The 25,056-nt window shown below is 38.5% G+C and overlaps 1 protein-coding gene across 1 annotated transcript in view; it reads right to left on the reverse strand.

The window, feature by feature from the left end:
* Nucleotides 1-23,483, reverse strand: part of KCNMB2 (potassium calcium-activated channel subfamily M regulatory beta subunit 2) — a 232,013-nt gene extending 208,530 nt beyond the window's left edge. Inside the window, exon 1 of the mRNA XM_059388049.1 lies at nucleotides 23,183-23,483. The gene's annotated coding sequence lies outside the window, so the exon portion shown is untranslated. The remainder of the gene's footprint in view (nucleotides 1-23,182) is intronic.
* Nucleotides 23,484-25,056: the final 1,573 nt, after the last annotated feature.

Raw genomic sequence — 25,056 nt, forward strand, 5'->3', positions numbered from 1 at the left:
GGACGATTGCTGTTGGGCCTTTATGATGGATGCCATAGGTGGTAGTATCTTTCAAGCAATTAAAGGTTTTTGCAGTTCTGTCCATTTACACTCCAATGGGGGTAAACCACAGACTCTAAGAGACTTTGACAGCCATTAAAACCAGGGCTCCTCAGTCAGGAAATTTAGAAAAGAAAGAAAGAAAAATGTTAGCAGATGCTTACAATCTTTATTATTTTGTGCCAATAAAGTCACTTTCTTCAAAGCATGTTAGAAAAACCAAATCTCTCAACACATTTAGGGAAGGGAAACTTGGGCTATGGGTCTGAAATATTTAGATATGATTGGTTGATTGACTACTGGTTGATGGGTGGTTGAGGTCCGTTTGTGTGGGTCATCATAGCCCATTTGACCACAATAGCAATCTCAAGTCTTGAGGAAGGCTCCTAAGAGTAAAGTTGGGAAGAGCTATCACCTCACTGGGGCTTTATCTTCATTAATTTTGAATTATTTGTTTTTGTGAGACGTGTCCTCCAGAAAGACCTCAGCATTTTCTGTTCACTTCAGGTTCTCAGACAAAGGCCTCCTGATTGGTTGTCAGTTACCCGTGTTCCCACCCTTATCTTGAACACCCTCTGTTGTTGCTAATAAATCAGCCACTCAGAGGAATACATTTGAACCAAATCAGACAAAGTACTTTGGAAAGACTTGAAGCATTCTGTTTGGTAATCTAAAATAGTCCAATGAACTTCCTAAATTTCCTAATTACTTGCCCTATCTTGCTTCCTTCTGAGTTTAGTTCTCATTATATACATTTTCTCCTTTATTTATTTATTTTTTTAAACTTTTGAGGCATTATTTATTTGAGAGTGAGAGGGAGAGAGAAAGAGAACAAACATGAGTGGAGAGAGGAGCAGAGGAAGGGGAGACAAGCTGACTCTGCTGAGTGCAGAGTCTGACGAGGCTGGATCCCATGATCCTGAGATCATTACTTGAGCAGAGAACAAGAGTCATGCACTCAACCAACTGAGCCACCTAGAAGCCCCTCCCTCGTCTTTTCATTTTTTTTTTTTCCCTAAACAGGGAAAATAAACCAAATACAGGAAAGGAAAGTGGCTTTAACAATGCATCTGTATAATCTGAAGGAAGAAGATTATGCCTAATTTGAAATGAGATGTTTCCTAAATAACTTTGTAGTCAGGCTATTAATAATAATTTTGTAAAGCTGGTGACAAATACCAGAGCACATTGGAATATTAGGGATCTGTGAACTGCTGTCAGTTTGAATTTATATATATTTTCTCATCACTAAAATTACTGTTATCTAGTTTGTAGAGGAAGAAAATCTCCTGTAAAGTAATACTATTGTTAAATATGTTTGTGTGAGACCATTTGTATGTATGCAGAATTAGAGATATCAACACAGACTTGGATAATTAATACTGGTAAAGATCAAAGACGTGTTGCCTTAAGCAGTCAAGTGGGATACTTTTTCTAGAGTTTCCTGAATGTTTGTGTCCATTCTCCAATTCAGTTTGCATGTCTAGACAGAGCTTCTTGCAGAAAATTGATCTAATAGAAAATTCTGGTAGTAAAAGTAATTGAGCATTTGAAAGGCTGAGAAAAATCCTACAGCTCCATTATATTAGAGTTGAAACCGGCAACTTGTGAATGAACCCCACACCGTTTTTTAAAATATGAGAAAATATACACTAGAATAAAGAATATCAGCTCCTGGGGCACGTGGGTGGCTCAGCGGGTTAAGCCTCTGCCTTAGGCTTAGTTCATGGTCTCAGGGTCCTGGGATTGAGCCCTGCATCGGGCTGTCTGCTCAGCAGGAAGCCTGCTTCCCCCTCTCTGCCTGCCTATTTGTGATCTCTCTCTTTCTCTCTGTGAAACAAATAAATATATAAATAAATCTATCTTAAAGAAAAAAAAATCAGCTTCCTAAACTCCAGAATTTTTGGTCCTACAGATTGTTCCAAAGCCAGAAAGCATCGTATTTTCTAGTTTTCCATCCCCTAGCCATTCTCTGACACATCCAAACTAATACTCTTCTCTTTAATTGTAGCTTCTTTCTGCATAGTAACCATCACCAATTCCTCTCCTAACTCAGGAGGATGAATGCAAAACAAACACAGTTCTCTGGGAGATTCTAGCTTACCTACAGTGCATGTCAGCCAGTCACAGCACTCTGCTCCCTCAGTTTTTTCCAACATGCCCACAGGGCTCCTGCGATGACCCAAGAGCACACTGCACACTTAGATAGGTTAAAAGAAAAGGAGGAAAAGAGAAAGGTGCTCTGGGATGTTTGTGTTCATTGGTCAGGCCCCTCCCTGGCTGTGCAGCATGTGGGAAGAGAGCATTCAGCCGTGCAGGGTAAATAGCAACTAGCCTAGTGCCTGGCAGAGCTGAGCAAAGGTAGTGAAAAGTCTACTGATTCACAGAGCTGAGAGGGAGCCATATTTGCTCCAGTGCTTTTCTGCTTGACACAGAAAAGAACGGAAGTTGAGACTTACCTTTAACTAGATTAATTTTTTAAAAATTATATATATATATATATATATAAAACCAGAACTATGATCCATGAGAAATTCTATGTATCTTGTTTTAAACTATTTCAGAGTTGTTTTTTTTTTTTTTTTTTTTTTCTGGAGGATGATGGTGACAATGAAAATATAGTTAGAAATGGGAGGGACTTGAGAGGTGACTGAATTCGGTCTTCTCATTTTATAGATGAACAACCCTAGGGCTTAAGTGTTCTGGCCACTGTCCACACACTGAGGTCATGCAGTGCAGGGCACCCGCTGGCCTTGTTAGCACACATTGCCCCTTTTTAATTACATGAAATATATCTTTTTACAGTTTTGCAGGCTCTATTTTGAGACGTCTCTAGGCTTCCGAGTTTTTTTCCTCCTCTTTGATTGTATTTCAAACAAGGTACTGAATGTGGCAACTGAATTATTACAGTTATCTTTGTTATCTTAAAAAGATTTTATTTATTCGACAGAGTAAGAAATCACAAGTAGGCAGAGAGAGAGGAAGGGAAGCAGACTCCCTGCTGAGCAGAGAGCCCGATGTGGGGCTGGATCCCAGGACCCTGAGACCATGACCTGAGTGGAAGGCGGAGGCTTAACCCACTGAGCCACCCAGGCGCCCCCAGACCTTTCCTGTCCATGAATTTTCTTTTTTCTTCTCCTTTTCCTAAGAGGGATGAGAAAGACAGTAATGCCTTTTTTTTTGTTTGTTTATTTGTTTGTTTGTTTGTTTGTCAGGAGGTCACCAACCCAAAAAGATAGGTAGAATGAGGCAGTAAGTAGATAGTTACTTCATTTTTCCCTGGTAGAATTCTATGGTTGTTTGGGATTTGAAGTTTCTTTCATGGCAACATCACTCCTTCTTCTTCCTCCAAGTGTCTTGCATTCTACTTCATCAGACTGAAACCATCCATTATTTCTTTCAGTGTTCTTCTTTCAAAATGTTTCTATTCTTAATTCATCCTTTCCTTTCTCCTCTACTCCAATACAACCATAATGCATTTTGGAGGAAGAAGAACTTCCCTTTGACATCCCAAAGCAACCTTTATTGTGGCCTTAATCCAATGTCCTGTTCTTCTGAGTTGGTGGATCTTCTATATGGATACATATTAGAATCACCTGGAGGAACTAAAAAGTAATATAGGTGCCCATCCTACCCCAAAACAATTTAATCAGAATCTCTGCAGATCAGAGTTATTATTGCAAGGGTCCTAAGTGAGTTTAATGTTCAGAAAGGGTTGATAATGAGTGCTCCAGGGTCTTGCATCATTAATTAGCCTTTGTTTATTCTTCAGCTGTAATCCATTTTACTGGCTCCTTCCCGTCAGTCTGCAAATGTGCTCAGCCTTCTGTTATCTTAATAAAACACCTTCTCTTGTCCCTGAAGCTATGATTCCATGCATTACCATTCCTTCCACTTTACCCTCTCAATTGTTCTGCTCTGGGGTCATTCCTGAAATAGCTTTCTTTGAGGTCACCACAATGGCCAAAATAGTCCCTCTGTCTTCACCGTCCCCAGGCTCTCTGCAGGGCCTGACCTTCCTGATCATCATTGTCTCTGAAATTCTGTCTTCCCTTGGCTTCTATGATTCTGAATTCTCTTGGTTTCTTTCTCAGGTCCCCAAAGGTTCCTTTAAAATTGTACCTATAAAGTGGCCCTGAAGTGTAGCTGCTTCTTGGTTTTATCCTAGTTGCTTGTAAATTCTTGATTTGTTCTTTCCTTAAAGTGATTGCCTAAGTTAAAATGATCACATTTATGAAAATAGCTCTGAAATCTACATCCCTTTTCTGAGTTGCAATTTATATCTCACGAGGAGACTTTCTTATATGGATGTCTTCCCTCCATTTCAAACTCAACATGGTCCAAACTTAAGCTCATCCTCTTCTATTCCTTCTCTGTGATCCCTCAACCAACACTGTCTTCCCAGTTTTCTGGGCTTAAAAATTCTGGTTATCAGTCATCTTTCTCTCTCTTACTCGCTCTGCATATTCCACGAATCCCCACATTGAGCCTTTCTTCTCTTTGTCATTTTTAAGACATCTATTTTCCTTCTCACTTTTTTTTTTTTTTTTTTTTTTTTTTTTAGATTTTATTTATTTGACAGAGAGAAACACAGTGAGAGAGGGAACACAAGCAGAGGGAATGGGAGAAGGAGAAGCAGGCCTCCCGCCCAGCAGGCAACCCAGGCTTTTTATTAATCATTATATCTTCCTAGGCTACTGACTCTGAAGTATACTTATTTTATGGCAATAGTGTGAATTTGAGTTCTTTTTTTTTTTTTTTTTGAGTTCTTTATTTTTAAGGAGAAGCAAAACTACAAGTGCTTCCTTTCGAAAGGAGCCCAATAACTGATTATTCTCAAGAACTGAATTCAATTGATTTGCAGTTGGGTCACTTCTAAATCAGAGGAAAAGGAAGGGATTGTTTTTTTCTAATAAGGTTCTATGAGGCCTGATAAGAAAAAATTGTTTTTTCTTTAAACATAAATTTTTTTTATACTCTCCAAATCTTACCAGGATTTCAAGTTCTATTTTGCAACAACAGATGAGGAAAAGGCATGGTGCTTTGGTATCAATTGTAGTTTCAAGATCTGCCTCTGATAAACATTTCAGGTTTGAATTCTTATTAGAAGTTCATTTAAATTTACCTATGACCATAATGTTCTGGAAGTTGTTACTTTATTTTTTTTTAAGGATTTTATTTATTTATTTGACACAGAGAGACAGATCACAAGTAGGTAGAGCACCAGGCAGAGAGAGAGGGGGAAGCAGGCTCCCCACTAAGCAGAGAGCCCAATGTGGGCCTTGATCCCAGGGATCCTGAGATCATGACCTGAGCCAAAGGCAGACACTTAACCCACTGAGCCACCCAGGCACCCCTGAAAGTTGTTATTTTTGATTAAGAGTATAGATTCTGGAATCAGGATTGGATCATCTGAGGTGGAGTCAAGGTTATAATAATAATTGTGTAGCTTTGGACAAGCTGCCAGACCTCTTTGTGCCTGTTTCTTTAGCTGAAAAAGAGAGATAATAAAAATTATTCATAAGTTTGTCAACAGGATGAGATGACAGAGAATAGTGCTTGACTCATGATTAAGAAATCAAAAAATGGGGGCGCCTGGGTGATTCAGTGGGTTAAAGCCTCTGCCTTCGGTTCGGGTCATGATCCTGGAGTCCTGGGATTGAACGCCGCATCAGGCTCTCTGCTCTGCAGGGAGCCTGCTTCCCTTCCTCTCTCTTTCTGCCTGCCCTTCTGCCTACTTGTGATCTCTGTCTGTCAAATAAATGAATAAAATCTTAAAAAAAAAAAGGAAATAAAAAAATGTTAGTCATTACTAATTGTAATAGTTTCTGATAAACCAGTTTGGCTCTGAATATTCCTTTTCAATGATTTCTTCTAATTATCTACTCTTTTTTCCCACCTATTACTCTGTCTCAAGTTTTCGTTTTGGGGTAAACCAATATGAACAATTCTCAGTCCCAAAAGAATCTTTGAAGCTGACCAGAGAATCCTCATTCCTATCCTCAGCCAATAAATCTTTCCCTTTCTGTTTCTGAGGCACTGTCTTATCATTACTTGCATTAGAGTAATTAATATTACTTGCCCATACCTCTGTTATTTTTATTTTGTTTTCAACAGGTCTTCCTAAAAGTCTGCACTGGACAATATCTAGTTCATCTGGTATGATTTTTTCCATCAAATCCTGTAAGTACATCTAGACCAAGTCTAGCCCCAAACTGGACTTCTTGTTTTTGTTTTTTGTTTTTTTCTCTCTCCATCTTTTTCTTTCTTTCTTTCTTTCTCTCTTTCTCCCTTTTAATAAAAGAAATCTGTTTTCTTCCTCATATCTTCTGTCTCTGTCATAAATCTTAACTGACTTTAGATGAACAGCAATTTAGAAGTTCAAGTTTCAGGTGAAGATTCAGTTTGAATTTCACTTTAAATTTTTATTAAAATGATTTAATTATCATCATGAAATGATTTTCATATTTATGAATTAAATATGAAAGCTTTTTCACAAACTGTGATAAAAATCCAGCCAAGATAACACTTTGGCATTGGGCAGTTTTGTTTTGTTTTGCTTATTTATATTAAAGAACTACCAGTAAGAAACTCCTTAGCTCTTATTATGCCTTTGAAGTATGAATAACATCCAACTGCACTACCTAAGAAAGAAGAAGGTAGTTAAAGGTGCTGTCAGAATTGACTGGTATTTATTTACAAATCTAGTGGACTACTGAGGCATAAAATGTGTAACTTATTAGGTCATTGCTTCCAAATACAAATTGTAATAATTTCAGGGTAATAGAGTGTTTGAATATCTACAATTTAAGGGAAGCGAGAGCCAGGAAAATTGTTATATTTGCTTGAGTAAAAATAGTTACAGACAACAACAAAACAACAGCAGCACCAACAAAAACTTATAGAAATGGGAGGACCTGTGATCCAAATTCTCCCTAGACTGAGGAAAGGTGATCTTATAGGAAAACAGCCCATGTACTACATTGATGAGATCAAGGCTGATTTGGGGAAAATGAGGTGGAAAGGAAATAAAGCTTATAATGCCACGGATCTGTATCAGCTTATGGAAGGTATTATGCAAAGAGAATTGGGACATAATTTATATTTTATCTGAAATGGGTTGTCAGCCTGAATTATCTTAGAGATTGGTGGCAGAAGAATGGAATCACTTTTTTTGGTTTTGTTATTCAAAAGATAAGACTGTAGGAAAGTAAAAAAATAATTTGATGAGATGTTAAGGAAAATATGTGAGGTCTTTACAAAACATTGTGCTCATTTGCTTAACTCTCCCTTCCCTTTTGTCCTTTTCAGTGTGGAAGCATGTGGGGGAATACTGTCAAATCATTCTTTCATAGTCACCATTTAGAATTATATCGTAAACGTTGCTCAGCATCTGGATGAGGGCCAGCACCATGCATTAGGGGTTTACTTAGTGGGTAAAGAGATAGCAGAGATAGATGTTAATCCACAGGGAAGCAGATTGTTCCCGGTCAGACTTTTGCCCATGAGTCATGTGCTTCCCTCTGTTTCCTGGGGCTCTGGGCATGACCCTCTTAGGACCTCATAGTCCACACCTGTGCAGCTGGGGCCCATGCAGATAGACGCCTGAGAAGAAAGTATGTCAAATGGCCGGCAGGTGTCAAATATAGTGCTTGAAAATTTGGGAGTCAGTCTGGTGTCAGTTTGAATCCCAGCTTTGCTACCTACAAGTTGTTTTGCCTTGGGCAAACTCAGTATTCTTTCTGAGCCTCAGTTTTCTCAAGTATAAAACAGGAGTAACAGGAGCACTTGGGTCTGTTCTGAGCTGCAAATGAGAAAATGCTTAGCAAATACCTGGCATCATGCCTTAACCTTGTTAGGGGTTCACAGGCTACAGATGATATCATTATGTAAAATGCCTATCATTTACAAAGTACTCAATAAAGGTCTTGTTAGCAGAGACCATATCAAAAATAAGCATCTATTTCTCCATGGTTGTTGCTCCCAAATCCTCTCTGGCAATGTCCATGTCTAGGTGAAACAGTCTCCAGAAGCAGAGATGGTTGTGTTGTTCATAGTGAGGTGAGGCAGTGTGGCCTGGGGTCTGGAGTCAGAGGAACTGAAATGTCAACTGGAAGCCTGGCTCTGCCATTACTTGCTGTGGGACTTGGGACAGGACTTTTAGTGTCTTTGAGCTTCAGTTTTCCAGTCTTAAATTAAATTTAATTTCCAGTCTAAAATTAAGTTAAATTTTATTTTTTATTTTGTTTATTTATTTATTTTTCAGTTTTCTGGTCTTAAAAACCTCCATTTTCTGATGATGTCCCCTATACTGAGTTGTGGGACTCAGATTAATTCCATGTGAATTCTATGTGTAACTTACAAAATGAGGTAAGATGCAAATTCACCCACAAGAGGCCCTCAGGATCCTCCTCTCAAAAGAAAGGGTATCTAGACCATTCCTGCATCCCTGTGGGCTCTTTATCAACAGCCCTCACTCTTGCTTCACTTTTTGAGGAATAATTCTTTTAAAGAATGGCCTGCTTCCTCACCATCTGCTCGCTCTTTTAATGATATTGAACTTAATTTTGATGCTTAACCTTGTTTTGGAAAGCAATCTCTCATTTCACCAATGAATCAGTAAGATCGATATCACAAACCCAAAGCCCTTCCCAGATGAACTGTCTGTAACATTTGACATGATTTCCTCCTCCCTCCACCTTAATCATAACCACGGGCAACATACTTCTTGCTGCCCTGTGCTAGCCACCTACCTCTGGGTGACATGTGAAGGGCTTGTTTTATTTAGGAGGCAACTGAGGAACAGAGATGGTAATTAACTTGCTCAATGTCACAGAACTGCTACATAAGTGTCAAAGAGAAGAAAAAAAGGAGGTAGATTAGAGCCCTGTTAATACTGATGCTTCTTCTTGGAACTTTATCCTTTTCTTAGCTTCAATTTGTAATCTTTCTCTATGAAAATACCCAAGCACTGTGTACCTTTCTTGTGGCATCTGTTTTACTCCTAACCCCTGGAATGTGATAGAGAACCTATAGTCTCTATGAGGACACTTTTAAGCAAAATGCTTTGTTGGGACAAACTATCTTTAAAAAAAAGGAACATTAGACAAAAATCTTTCTTTGGACTTATAAATCTGAAGAGTGAACACTAAGTAGGAACATGAAAACATCAATTTATTCCTGGTTCTTTTATAAACAGTGTAACACTGGCTTTCTCAGGCTCAGAGATCCCTTAGGGTGAGTTGATCAAGAGGTTTTTCTCCATACTATTGCAACGGTAGAGAAACACAGCAGAAGGGAAGGGTCCAGTTGTGCACACTTTGTATAGAAGTTGCATTTCAAAGTCTCATTGCTGTTCTAATTGATGACAAAAGATCCCAGCCAGGGGAGGTATAATGTGAGTTAGATAAACTCTAGGTAAGGTAATGCTCAGGGGAGAAATTTGAGCTAGTTTGTGTCATGCCCCGAAGGACCATAAACAAGAGACAATGAGTGTTGTTACATTTCCTGCTGACCTTTATTTAAGGGAACTTTCTTATTAGAAAAGAGCTTGCTTTAGCTTATTGTTAAAATTGTTGTTTGTTCACCTGCTTTGAAAAGGAACAGGCAAGAGTAAGTGTGGAGGTAGATAAGAGTTTGTCTACTTGGTATTGGTGTAACGTTTTCTTGATCTCTTTTCTCTCTAAGATTATACTTATATGAATATAATGAATATATAATGAATATAATATGTACATAATATTATATAAATATACACATACATATTGCACAAAGGGGCTGATGTATGAAGTAGAGGAAAAGCACAGCGTGGGACACAATAGTACTTTAAAGGAAAATGTACTAAAACATAGGAGGACTGTTAGATATAATGAAATTTCGATTTTTGTAGGTGAAAATAATTGAGTCTAAGCAATTTCATATGGTTTAGCTTTTTATAAGACCCCTCAACTCATAGTGACCCAAAGCCTATAATGTAAGTGACACGCACTTAACAGAGATGAAGCTTAGAGAAGTTAAATGATTTTCCCAAGGGCATGCACGAGATGGATTTTTGAACCTAGGTCAACTTTCTTTCTATTCCATAAAAGCATCTTTTTATAAATGTGTCTCTTCATGAAATTTGGAAGTAGAATTAAAAAAAAAAAAGAAAAGAAAAATTATGTACGTGTATGACTATGTGGTAAGTAAGTAGCAAAATGTAAAGCCTGCTGAAAGAGCTCAACCTCCAGAGAGGTCCCCTCTAACTTGGGGGATGATGAAGGGAAAGGAAGAGGGGAAAATGGGAAGAGTTGAGAGAAGGTTCTATCCAGAAGGAACCACTGGAGAGTTGGTAGGACTTGGACAGGTGGAAATGAAGAGTGGGAGGGAGACATTTCCTGGGTGTTTGAAGTGCATTGGGCCAAGGGACAGAGGCATGAGGATGTTGTGATAGATATGTTTGAGGGGTGGCAAGTGTACAGTTCAATTGTAATATAAGGTGAGAAAAGGGAGGTAAAGATTAGGCTGGAAATTTATCTGGACACCAAAATTTGGAGGACTGTGATGACCTATCTTGTTGGATAAGGCTTGATTTGCTTGGCTAAGCAAGAGCCACTGAAGAGTTGTGATGACAGAAGTTCCATGATCAAGGTCATCCTTTGGACCTACTCATTGGGAAAGGCTAGAGGGAGAAAACAGGGTGGGAAGATATTAAAACAGTTTTTTTTTTTTTTCCTTCAGAATTTATATGTGAGAGATCTAGCTAGAGTGTTTATTAAAGTTGCAAGCCTTGCCCAAAAAGATTCTGATTGAATACAGGCCACATGAATTGATATTTTCAAAACCTCCCCAGGTAATTCTTATGCCAGAAATTTAAGGATAGCACTTAAAAAAAAAAAAAAAATTCAGACTAGGGGCAAGGAAGTTGGCAAGCAAATTATCGTAACAACCAAGGTATAAGAACAAAGGGGGTTTATTTGTATAGAGAGGAATAAAGATGCAGACACATAAGATTTTTGAAGGAAGACTTGATAGGACTCAGGCACTTGGGTTATAGTTGGGGAAGGATTCAAAGAATAGTTGGCTTTAGAGGCTGGGCTGTTAGTAGCCCAATGAATAAAAACCTGAGGCAGAGTAGACTTATTAGGTCTTACCATAAGTTCATTTCTGCCAAGTGAGTTTGGAAGTGAAGACAACAGCCATAGGGAAATGTCTACTAGGTAGCAGGCAATGTGGGATTTGGGTTGGGGAGCAAGGCCACAATTGAAGAGATGGTTTGTGATGAAAGTAGAGACTTTTTTTTTTCTTTTTTAAGATTTTATTTGGGAGAGAGAAGATGAGCAGGGGGAGGAGCAGAGGGAGAGAAAGGGGCAGACTCCTTGTTGAGCAGGGAACCTGATGCAAGGCTCCATTGCAGGACCCCGGCATGATAACTTCAACTGAAGGTGGATGCTTAATGGATTGAGCCATCCAGGCCCCTGACACAGTATTTTCAATTACTGAAAAGTATAACAAAAAATCAAGAAAGGAAAAAGAGGATCTAGCAAAGAGGAAAGATAGGAAAGAACTGTAAAGTAGGGAGGCACCTGGGAAATGAAACACAATTAAAATCAAGGAGAGAGAGGATTTCAAGAAAAAAAGTCCAATCATTCTCTGTGTGTGTATCATATATATATCATATATGTATCATATATCATATATATAAATATATATAGAATGATTGAGGGTCATGAGGGTTGTGACAAGCCAAATTTGGTGACTTTTTCTGCAATCATAGGAATCCAATATTGTCAGAATTCATACACCAGTGTTTTAAAAAGATGGAGAGCAAGGAATTGGAAGTGTAAATATAGACTACAATTTCAAGATGTTTTTTGATCAAAGAGAACTCTAGTCATGTTTGAGGGTTCATAACCTCACCATCTATCCAGTTACTCAAGCCAGAAATCTAAACTTCTCCTTGACACCTCCTTCTTCCTTACCCACATCCTCTCAGATTTAGCCCATCACTAACTCTCTAATAGGACTTCTTGAACATGGCTCCTCCAAATGGCCACTTGTCTGCCATTTCACTGCCACCCAGTCTAAGCTACCTTCATCTGCATTATTACAGTAGCCTTTTCATTAACCTCTCTGTATCCATTTGCTCACCTCCATTTTGATCACCACATTGCAGCAGAACAATGGCAGAGATACATTTGCAAAGCACAGATATCTTCTCAACCTCATGCTTAAACCATGGATGACTTCCATTGCTCTTCACATAACAAGCAAACTTCTTCACAGGACCTGTAAGGGCTCACCTAGCCAGATGCTTTTTTGCCTCTTCAGCCTCATCTTTAACCACATGCTGCTTGAACCCTCTCTAGCCACACTGGCCCTTTCTCAGAGGATAGTTCCCATTTACTCTCTGTAACAGGCTTCCTTTTTATCTCATTCATTACCTTTATTTATTTATTTAGATTTTATTTGTTTATTTGACAGAGACAGAGAGATGGCAAGAGAGGGAACAGAAGCAGGGGGAGTGGGAGAAGAAGAAGCAGGCTTCCCGCTGAGCCGGGAGCCTGATGCTGGCTTGAGCCCAGGATCCTGGGATCATGACCTGAGCTGAAGAAGGAAACTTGATGACTGAGCTACCCAGGCACTCATCATTCATTAATTAAAAAACAAACAAACAAACAAACAAAACCTGATGTCTTTCACTAGAGTGCAAGCCCCATCAGAGCAGGAAATTCCCACCCTCTCCCACCGCCGCCCACCCTTTTCCACTATAGGTGTGACACTCGATAAACACTGAATAAGTGACGATGCCATACTTCAGCCTTGCATGTGCTTTTTCCCTGCCCAGAAAGCTTTTCCTCTAATTCCTGCTGCTTTTACACTTGCTTTTTCTTTCTCTTTCTTTTTTTCATTTTCATGCTTCTTCATTTAGCATCTTAGTCCTTTCTACTTCAGAGACACTTTCCCTGACATTCTTGACTACACTAATGTCTCTAATTAATCTCTTACCACTTATTACATTTGTAATTTTACATTTATTCGACTGACCATTAGAAAAATATCTTTCTGATCCAGGACTGTAACTTCCGTGGTTGGGGATGGGGTCATTTGTGAGTTGGCTTAGCATTGTGACCTCAATGCCCATCATAGTGCCTACTCCATAGTGGATACTCAGTAAATATTCATTGAATAAATGAATGAGTAATTGAATGAATGCAGACATGGAATGAGGACTGATCAATTAAAGGCTAGCAAAATGGAGAATAGATATAGATTTTTTAATGTGGACAATTGAGCACATCAGTCTAGGGTAAGAATTTTCTTCCAGTAAACAAGCTAAATACCATATGAAATAAAAATTACATGCAAGGCAACTTTTCCTATAGGCATATAAATCAGAGCATATCTCCTATTTTTATACCATTTTTTTTAACAGTTTCACTTCAGCAGACACTAGATCCACTTGTCAGGGGGAAATAGGCCTAGAAGACTGAAAAGCAGGCTGTAATAGGCATTCTTTGTTTACTTTTTTTTTTTAATGTTTTATTTATTTATTTGATAGAGAGTGAGCACAAGCAGGGGAAGTGGCAGGCAGAGAGAGGAGCAGACTCCCCACAGAGCACAGAGCTGGTCCATGGGTCTTGATCCCAGGACCCCAAGATCACAACTTGAACCAAAGACAGATGCTTAACCGACTGAGCCATCCAGGATCCTCTGTAACAGACATTCTATTTACCATGGCTATTGTTATCTTTTATACATCCAAAGAGATTTTCTCAAATTTGGTAGCATATTATCTAAGCCTTCCTTCTCCTTTAGATATGAACTTTCCCTCCTCGACTTTTTTTTTTATTCATTCCAACAGAGAATTGTGTCCTGTACTGTTCTATTTTTATGTTTTTAAAGCAAATAGTTACCTTGAGTTGTCTACACAGAAGCCCCACATGACTGTTGCCAAGCACCACACAGGATCAAATAAAACTGCTAGGAAGTGAGGTTAAAGCAGTCATTGGTTATTCCCACAGAGAGGAAGAAACTGGATCAATCCTGTTAGAATTTTGCCTCTAAAGTTAGGAATTATTGTCTCCCAGATGTCAGGCTGTATTTTCCCCCCTTAATTTCTTCATTTGGAATATACCAGGAAATGAAAAAAAAAAAAAAAATCCAAAGACAACCAGTGGCTCCAGATTTACTACAGAAATACAATCCCTCTGAGGAAATTCCAGTTCACTTTGATGGAGCTACAAATACTTCACATGGTCAGAAGTTTTCAAATGATTGTACAAAACCAAACTCAGAACATTCAAGAATTATCTCATGGGCAAGATTTACCAAGTGTGGGGTGCCTGGGTGGCTCAGTTAGTAGATGGTTAAGTATCTGCCTTTGGTTCAGGTCATGATCTTGAGGTCCTAGGATGGACCCCAACATCACTGGGCTCCTGTTCAGTGGGGAGTCTTCTCCCCCTCCCCCACCCCTGCTCATGCTCTCTCTCTCTCAAATAAATAAATTCTTAAAAAAAAAAAAAAAAGATTTACCAAGGCTTCTCTCAACCTCATAAAGTGCTGTATGTAGCACAGCCAGAATGAACCTCTGCATCTAGGAGAAAAAAACAAAGATTCTAGATTTGCATTTGAATTGCCATTTTTTTTTTAACTTCCTAAGAGTTTCATTTTGAAAGAGAGTTTAGTTTTGTAGATAAGATTTATGGCATCAGATACTTGACCTTTGCTAGCTTTCCAGTGAAAAATATAATAATTAAAAGACTTAAAAAAAAAAAGTCTAACCAAACTCATTATTTTTAAAATCCTAAACTATGTCACAAAGTACAATGGAATTCCCCAGACACATGTAGTCTTCTAAGGGCTTTATTTTGACAAAGTCCAAATTGAATCCTCCTTTGGTAGAAGGCTACCTACGTGGATTGGTTTTATATATTATTTCCAATGACAGAGATGTCTACGAACAATAAAATTCTATGGATAAACAGGCAACATCAGAGCTCACAACCCCACTTCTCCATCCTCTTCCGTAAGAGCCCTGTCTGCACCAGAGTGCACAAAGGGGATTCAGTGCAATTAAGATTTGTGTGGTTTCTAGACCCTACATCTCCAGTCAAGCAGCCTGGTAAATAATGATAAGTCATTTACCTGATTTCTGTACTATGACTCTACCTCAGGGAATAGGATGAAGAGAAGAGTGTGTATCAATCAAAAAGTTATTTTTTAAAAAATCATATATTTTTAATACAGTTCTGTTCATGTAAGAATTATAAAAATATCTTGTCAGCTCTCAAGGAGTTTACAAACTAATTATCTGGGCTAGAAATTATACTTTAAAAATGAGTTGTATATTTTACTACTTGCCTAACTATTCTTATTTACACATCGAATGGATTTGTTGAAAACCGAAAATGAGCTTCCATGTCCAAAACATTCTGGAGGTTTAATTTCACACTCAGGAAAACACCAAAGTGACAAGGAACCTGCACGTGGGATTCATCTGACATTTTCCCTATTTAGTACAAATGCTGGCAAATGTAAAGCAAAGCCCTGCTGTCTGGTGGTATAAGCATCTTCTCTCTCTTTCCCAGGAAGTCAGCAGTCTTGACATTTTGACAGCTGATTTATTTTTCCCCTCCCCCTGAGCTGAAATTCTCACCCAGGCTCATCTGTCACCCCGGCTTTGATGAGGAGGGGGTTTAGGTGTTTGCTGTCTGAGGCTGTCAGACTTGAAGTTGGCTTCAAATGAAAGGCTCCACCACACTCTTGAGAAAGCCAGGGTAGCAGCTGTGGGCCGACAGAGGTGCGAAGGAGGGGTGGGGAAACAAAGAAAATAAAAGCTGGAGAATATGAAGAGAGGAGAAGTTAGCAAGCACAGGGCAGGGCCAGGGCTATCTCATTAGAAAATAGTTCCATGCCCACTCCTTTCTGAGGTGCAGGATTTATCTATCCACTTGGTCATTTACCCTCCTTAGGTCAAACTAGACACTAAGAAATCTAGGATAGACCTTATTCATTCATTTATTCAAGAATACTTATAGAGCATCAGCTACTTGCTAAGGACTCTGCCAGGCCCTGGAAGTACTGAGATGACTATGACCCAGTCCTTAACCTGCAGGGACTTAAAATTTTACTGGGGAAGAGGGGAGCAAATTAGATTAGAGCATGGCACAGTGTGCTAAGGGCCATGGCAGAACCATGCGCAGAATATTCTTAGAGCAAAAAGGAGCGATAGCCTGTGAAGATTTAAAACAAAAAATCAAACCTTGAATATCTGTGACATTTTTATGACAGTGGCATACCCACGCTGTTGGAGAGAGGCACTACTCTTGGGACCAGTTGCACTTACAGAGGTGAATTTGAGGAATGACACAATATTGAAGGAAACGCAAATGCACAAATGTGTTCATTAGTGATACAAACCGACCTTCAAGAATCTGAAATTGGAGAAGTTGTTTGGTGTCAGATGACGTTCAGAACTGATAAAAGAAAATTTCGCTTATGTAGTAGGTTCGTATTTGAGAATGTCTTCCAATAGTTTAATTGGAAGTGCTAATTTTTATTAGGCAATGAAAGGAAATTGAATTCCTTTGCACTAAGAAATTGGTAATGTTAAATCTAGAATAACTGACGGTGGTAATTGCCAATTTCATGCATGTCTCACACTGAAGTCCTATTACATGATGTGTTCATCAGATCAGTTTAGAAATAATAAAGCCCAGGTAGCCACAGTTGGAGTGGAGACAGGAGATATTGAAAATGGAGCCTGACAGAGCTAAGGGGAGGCACTCAGATGAAGTTCTTTTTTTTTTTTTAAGATTTTATTAATTTGACAGAGGGAGAGTGCATGCAAGCAGGGGAAGCAGCAGGCAAAGTGAGAAGCAGATTCTCCACTGACCAAGAAGCCTGATGTGGGGCTAGAGTCCAGGACTCTCGGATCATGACCTGAACTGAAGACAGACACTTAATTGACTGAGCCCCCCAACTCAGGCACGTCAGATAAGGTTCTTTAAACACAAATCTGTAAAATTGGGTTTGGTATCTTAGAAAAGCTGATATTTTCTTGATGTTTCCAGGATTGCTTCTTGCATTTTGGATCTATTCAGAAATGAACAAATGTAAAACATTTCTAGAAATTCTGTTTCTGGTGCTGGCTAGGTACTCAAACACCTTGAGTTTTATGTGATACCTTAATGCGTACGTGGTTCTTAAATATTTCTAGATGACTTTAGCAGTATGCAATGCCAAGAAATAAGACCTAAAGGACTTACTTGAAATTAAATCTCTCAGTGGTATGATATATAATATATAAATATATATATAACATCTATAATAACATATATTATATAAATTATGTTACATAAATAATATATATATATTTTTTTAAAAGTTTCATCTACAATAGATACTATGTGTTATGCACACACATGGTGCTAACAGCTATGCACAGACTATCCCATTTAATCCTCACAACCCCATGAAAAATGTACTATTACTACCTATGTTTCTGCTGAAGCAGAGGAGGCTCAGGGAGGTTTTGACAACTGGCAATGGGCAGAAGTGGGATTCAGTGTTCAGGGCTGTGAAGCTGGGGTTCCAGCACTCCCTTAGACTGCATGTCTAAAGACTGAGGTTTTCTTAGTAAATTAGTGTTCATGTAACTTGTTTGACAGGAGTTTAAGTCTCATTTTTGTTTGGCAGCACCCTGTATAAACAATACATTGTTTGTAAAGGAAAGAAAAATCTTTTCTTCAGATTCTGTCTTTTAAAAAAAATTCCTCTAATCACTGGCAGCCTTTAGTCACTAGATACGTTAAAGAAGGTTAGTCTGTCATTCTATCTGTGAGGAGTCTCTATGGCTGAAGGGAGAGGAAATTTCGATAGTTTACTAGTTCTTTGACCTTGCGGAGTTTGAGTAACTTTTATATCTTAGTTTTCCTAGCTGTTCAATGGTTAAGTATGGTATCTAGGATTCAGGCATACTGTGAGGATAAAATGACAATAATAATAAGGACACTATTACTTTTTAAGCATCTCCTCTGTGCCAAGTACTCTAACAAGGCAACTGATTCACATGATCACATTTAATCTCTAACCCAAAGAGGTACCCGTGAGGTAACTGAACTGTAAGATTTTTAAAATTTGCCCCTAGTCACATAAATATGAAGTAGAGAAGTTGAGAGTCAGATCAAGCCTATCTTTTCCTACAGCTTGTGCTTGTCTTAGACGTTGTGTCTTTTTCACATCACACTTCCTTTCTAGACTATGGAACCTTCTAGAAATATTGGACTCTATTATTTGTAACCAATTTGGACAATAAGATCATTTAATTATACCTTAATTATTTGAAGACATGTACTTTAATGAATGTTAGAGAGTTCACGATTAACAAGACCATGAAACTAACCATCCTGATTTTGAGAGCAATAAATGGAATGTAAATGACTAGTATTATTGTTAGTTATTGTTAGTTGATTCCTCTAGCCAAGTAAATTACTGGGGCTTATATGCTCAGAAAGGGGTATTCAGCCCAGTTGTATCTTCCAACCTGGTTTTGCCATCCCTTCTCTCGTCCCTAACAGAGAGAAGAAAAAATACAGAGCAGGTTTATGTCCGTAGTTATTTGTACAGATCTGTGAGATGTCTTTTTGAAAAAGAAGTCATCTTTGGATAAGATCAAATTCAGGCAAATTGAATTTTTATTTGCTTTGACATAGATTGGAATCAGTGATGTGATATTTTTTTCCCTCCTGTGTAGAGAGGAGAAAGAAAATCATCTTGATAAATCTCCTTGACTTTCCTCAAGGTGTTCAATATCTTTCTCTTTGGAAAAAGCAACAGGGCATTTTGACACAGCTTTGACCCTCAGGTTGATAAACTTATGCTTGGAGCCTAATGTTACTGATGGGTTTTGATGGGGACGAACATTCAGTTCCTATATTCATCAGTTTATTCATTTGACAACTGATGCTATAGATAAATCTGGGAACATAACAAAGTCACTGTTCTCATAGAGTTTACATTCTTGCAGGAGAGACACAGACAATTAAAAACAACATATAGTTGTTTTTGTACATGGAGAAAAAGCAGTGACTTGGAATAGGAAGCATGCCAGAGGGTATGATTTAAGAGTTTTAGGGAAGTCTTCTCTGTTCAAGGGACATTTGGCAAAGAACTGAAGAAAGTGGGAGACTGAGTCATGTGGCTGTGTAAGGGAAAATTTTTCGAGATAGTGGACATAGGCCTTGAGGTTTGAGAGTACATGGAAGGTTTGAGGAAGAGTCAGAACGCCAGTGTGGCTGAAGTTAAGGGCTGAAGGGAGAATGGAAAGCAAGGAGGTGAGGAAAGAACCCTGGACTGATCACACATAGCCTGTGGACCACTGTGGGGATCTTGCCCTTATATGTAGTCAGATGAGAAGATGTTGGAGGCTTTCAAGCAAAAGATACTATGATTTAACTTCAACACTGAAACAGCCACTGGTGTTGGATACAGAATAGAAGGTGTGTGTGTGGAAGCAGGGGAGACAAAAGCAAAAGCTCAATGAATGGTGAGCATACTGCTATAATCTGAGGGTTGGTGTTGACTTGCCCAGAGTGGTAGCAGTGGGAATAATAATCAAATTCTAGGTACAGTTTGAAGGTAGAAGCAATGGAATTTTCTGTTCTGTGTGACGGGGAGAAAAGATTCAAAGAGGATTCCAGAATTTATCTTCTGAGCAAATGGAAGAGTGATGTGTCCATTTACACATAAAGGTAAATAGGGCAGGAGGACATTTTGTGTGGGAATTCAGAAGTTCAGCTTTGAACATATTGTGTGAAGTGCGTATAAGACATTTATGTGGAAATGTTATATGGGTAGTTGAATTTATAAGTTTGGAGGATAGGGGAAAATTCCAGCTTCGGGATTAGAATTTGTGAGCTCTCTGTCTATGGATAGTTTCTAAGATCTTGAGATGAGGTTGGAGTCATTTAGGGAGTAAGTGTAGATAAAAAAGGGATTTCCAGTTGAGCCATGGAGCACTCCAACACTTGAAGATTTAGAAGACAATTAGGAGCCAGCAAAGGAGATTGAAAAACTCTCTACCTACAAAGTAGGGAGAATTTTACACACACACACACGCAAACACACGTGTGCACATATTCACTCCTTTTCTGGAAAAACTGGGTTAAGAATTAGGAGGTATCAGTCTACTAGAGAGGATGATGCCAAGTTTTTTGTGATGTGCCAATCAAGAAACCCAAGGACAAAGAGGCTCTGATAGGATAATAGCCTTTCTGCCCAATCTTGCTCAGACCAACAAATGCCTTTAGAATTTGGGGTGAATTTGAAGTGAAGATATGAAGCATGATAATGGGGAAGAGAGGGCAACCTGGTCGCAAAAGGAAATAAAACTGTTGAAGTCTCCTTGTGACTATTAATACAATACCAGGTTTTTGAAAAAAAAAATTAGTAACTATAAATGAATAAAGAGAATAAAATGCACCCATAATACACACTAAGAGAACTTCTAACATTTTGATATAGTTTTCTCTAGTTTTTTTTTTGTACACACATATGTATAAAAACTAGGATTATATTTTATATACATTATTACAGTCTTTTAAAATTTGATATAATAGCAAGACTATTTTTGGAAGATTCGTTTGTTACCATCTTTTGAGAAGAGGAAAAAGCTGATCGAAGAGTAGATTGTGTTAGCTTAAGAAATGTTTGGTCCAATATCAGCCACTAAAGTAGAATGATGTGTGTGTGTGTGTGTATGAGAGAGACAGAGAATAAGGGTGATTGTGGACTTGGTAAATTGTGTCTTGGTGACTGATACGTTGGCTGTGTTCCTCGTGGGGACTGAGAAAACAAGGCTGACTAAAGCTTTGCTTATTTTTTTTTTTTATGCCAGGGTGATTCTGGACTTGTTTTTTGGATAGCTGGAGAATTGCTGGTTTTTCACTACTAGATGATAGCACAAACTGAAAGGGAAAAGTATGTGTAAGTGCTTTGGTTGATATCTACCAATATAAAGAAGTCGTGAAATTAGTTTGTGATACCAGGTAGGTTGTTTTGACTAAATTACTTAGTTTGGTTTTCCCCACATCTTACAAAGAAAATAAATTCCATATTCCCCCTGTATTTTTCATATTGTGGGGTCCAGTCTAGACATATATACCTTGAAGATTTAATATACAAATTTTTCCATAAATCTGTGAAAATTGTGAAAAGTTATTTTAGTTTATCAGTAAAGTGTTATGAGCATGATGATAGCAAAATAATTTCTCCTGTTGACAACTTTATGGCACAGACTGATTCTAACATAAATGGTGAGATTAGATTCAGAAGATATTGGCAAGACAAGAGCCGTGAAAATCTCTTTCAAATCAATATAATTAATGAAAACAGTAGAAATTATATTCAGCTGTGAACTTCTCACAGCAGCATGTAAAGTGTGTGTGTGTATTTCTGTTTGTGTATCACAAGCTCTCGTTATATATGGGTTCTGGACTGGTGAGCACAATTGGCTAGAGGATGGGACTTTACAAGGTCAAGGTCACACATTGCACTGGCCACATAGAGGCAGAAAACTATGTCACAGTCATCAGTTGCATCAGAAATTTTATACAGTCGTTTCATGGACATGTACTCTTGGTCACATAAACAACTAGACAGGAGAGTTGGTCTGGTTCCATAATACTAATCATACTATTAGAAAAAATGTGACATACAACTTTAAGCGTAGATGCCATACCCTACAGGGCAATGATTTCACTTTGTGAATGGCAGTATATATACAGACGCTCACAAGTGTGCAAACTCAACTGCATTAGACAAGAGAAAAAGCCCTACTTAGCTTTAACTCCAATATTTAGCTGAAAACAAGCATAACACAACTGTCTCTCACTTTTTTCCTGGTTAATACTGCATTAATATCAAAGTTTTAGAAGAATATTACATCCTTTTATAAATATACAATTATTCAATGAATCTTTATTATTTGTTATAATCAAATCAGTGCATCAGAACCTAGGGTTTTTCAAAATCTAAAGCAACAGCTTTACATTTTGGAGTTTGGGAAGTCCATCAGGGGAAATAACGCAATAGCACTGAGAAATTCACTCACTACGTTTCTGGCACTTCTCGTGAGGGTCATATGCAATGACAAATGCTGAAACTTGCACCATAGGTCAAGTTGGGGAAACATTAGTTTCTGACCATTGCATTTTTGCTTTAAAAATCTCAACTTGTGATTTCCAGACATTGCCTTTTCTGATCAAGCTATACCAATCCCATAATAAAGTACAAAGCAGTGTAAGTTCCTCTGCAAATCTCCTCGTTAGCTGCACGACTTTGGAACCCAACTGCCCTCTCATCTTTCAAGGAGAATTGTGCTTTTATGGTATTCATTAAAAAAAGGAGAACCAAAAATAGGTACAACGTCAAGTCCATAACCTCTAACGAATCACTCTTTCTATCTGCAGCCTGGCCATAGTCTAATCTAAAAGCAGGAGCAGGAACAGAGAGAAAGCCCCTTCTTTTAATCTAAAACTCCTGCTCTGCTTTAACAAAACCGTTAATACAAACAGTGTGGATCAGCCTTTCAATATGCAAAATGGACGAAGGGACCCAATTTTCTTTGATAATAAATGAAATCTGAAGTACTTCTTTATCAGGGAAATTCGTTGTAATCTTTCAATTTCCCCCTTTAAAAATTAGACTCTGGCTATCAAAGCGCGTTGACCATGAGAATAAAATATTTATCTAACAGGTTTCAAGTCTTAACGACCACTTCCTCTTCTTAAATTTTCTTAGACCTTTATGCTTCCCACCTACAAAGTCTTCACCCAACCCCACCAACAGCCCAGCTGGCACCACAGATAAGAAGCAAACTGTTTTTTCCGTGACCTCTAAGCATTCTACTCCAAGGGAAAAGCAACGTGGAATGCACACTCAGCAGGCTACGAGCCTGGAGCCAGTTTGTCCTCGAGGCATTTCTGCCATAAAATATAATACTATCCACTGTGTTTTGCTTTAAACTGATCTGTCCCCCACTCCCCTCTCTCCCCTTCCTGCTCTCACTCCGCACCTGCCTGCAATTCACAACCCACAAGGCACACAGCAAACAAAAGCCCGAAACAGCAACAGATTCCTTTGTTTTACATGCAAATCCTACCTCCGGTAGTTGTCACATCTTCCTCAAAAGCCACGCTTAATTTTTAATGACAGCGATCCAGTGCAGTCCTCCAAGTAGCCACCGGTAATCATCATTGCCTCGCGTGCCTAAAGCCTTTCTGGACCATTAATGTCACAACCCTTGCTAACTCATAGCTTTAATACTCTCTGCTCAAAATGTCTGAAAGAGTTTGGGAGGACAATAGGAGTGACAGGCACGCTAGACAGCCATGCTTGAAATTAGTTATCAGAAGCTCCGTTAAAGCTGCTTCATACTGTTTTTAAAGCGTGCAGGAGGTAGAATTTATTAGCCTATGATAGGCATGCTGTTTCTGTTTTTATTAAATACTGTAATAGGCTGTCTGTTAGCAATGCTGTGATAGGTCCAACATCACTTCCCACTGCTTTCGAATTCTCATATTAAAAAGGGAGAGAGGGCTCAGACTTCCTTAGGAGACAGAGGCGGACACCACCCTGCCTACTGGATCGGATTTCCAGATCCTCTACAACTACAGGAGGAAGAATTCCTTGTGCAAATGGTATTTTTCCGTGGAAACTGAAGTTGGGAATAAACACTTTAGGGCTCCCCAGACAATTCTTCCACTCCCAACAAGGGACTCCTGCTCTCCCCAGTTACAAAAATGAGTGTTCTCTGGAGTTAGACAAGAGAATCAATCCCGGTAAGAAAACGTTCCTTATGATTACTGAGGTAGGATTCAGAGTATGCCTGTATGCAAAATCTCAAATGATGTATCACATGGGCTGAGTGGATTAATGGACACATTCATTATTTCATGCTTATAGAGCTTTGTGGTCCACTTTGTAGCAATCGTGTGTGCCCTGCTGACAAAGTGCAGAGAACTAAAGGTGGGTGGAAGGGGAGGGGGCGATCCATGCTAGGCAGTCATGACCATGGAAGATGGAAGAAGGATTTCTTACCACTGGTCAGAAATGAGGCTGGAAGTGCTACTCAGGCAAGTTGCTAAGTACTTTTCCAAATAGGGGACAGAAAAAAGTTCTTGGTAGTTCACACTAATGTAGAGAATGTGTTCTGCTTCAAATACCCAGATTTTGTACTTTTTCCCCTACTGTTCTTTCACCCCTCCTGCTATCCCAGGAGCAATAGTTATGTAGTAGTTGCTATGGAAACTGAGTGGTCGCTCCCGCAGAGGGGCTGAGGAAGGGTGGCAGATGGAATAGGGACTGAAATGTATAGTTTAAATTTAAATTTATGGAATTTAAACTTGGGAGTGATTAATGAGCACACAAAACCTACTACAAAACAAAAGCCCAAAGGGAATGATTGTAAATCACCATTATTTAATTGCCAGTGGTTTTGTTATCTGGAAGTAGTATTATGGTCACAGTTTCATTATTTGATTGTATGTAAGAACTGAGTATCTGAATTGCTTTCATGTCTGATAAAAGAAAGATGTTTTTTGTTTGTTTTGTTTTTTGTTTGTTTGCTTTTTTTTTTTTTTTTAATTCCTGGTTGTCAGTTGAATATGCCTTGATTGTATGTGAATTTTAGTTATTACTTAACTGGTCACAATTTCTTCTCAGGAATAAAGTGTGATTTAGTGGGAAAATCTTTTATCACGAACTATAACCATGTTTCATTCTGAATGAACGTCCTTGTACTGGTTTCTCGGAGGCAAAACCAAAATCACAAAATACTGTAATTTGAATTTTAATAAAAAATTCTGTTCCCATTATGTTGGTAGGACAGAGAAGATTTTTTTTTTTTCCACTTTTCACATCTGTTGTTCCTCAAATGGGGGGTATTTTTAAAATTTATTTTTTATTTATTTTTTTATTTTTGGTACTCCATGTCTAAAATTATTGTCTTTAGTGCCTCAGTTTTTAATTGGAGTA

Source organism: Mustela nigripes, chromosome 2 (genome assembly GCF_022355385.1).
Source record: "Mustela nigripes isolate SB6536 chromosome 2, MUSNIG.SB6536, whole genome shotgun sequence".
Lineage (NCBI taxonomy): Eukaryota > Metazoa > Chordata > Mammalia > Carnivora > Mustelidae > Mustela > Mustela nigripes.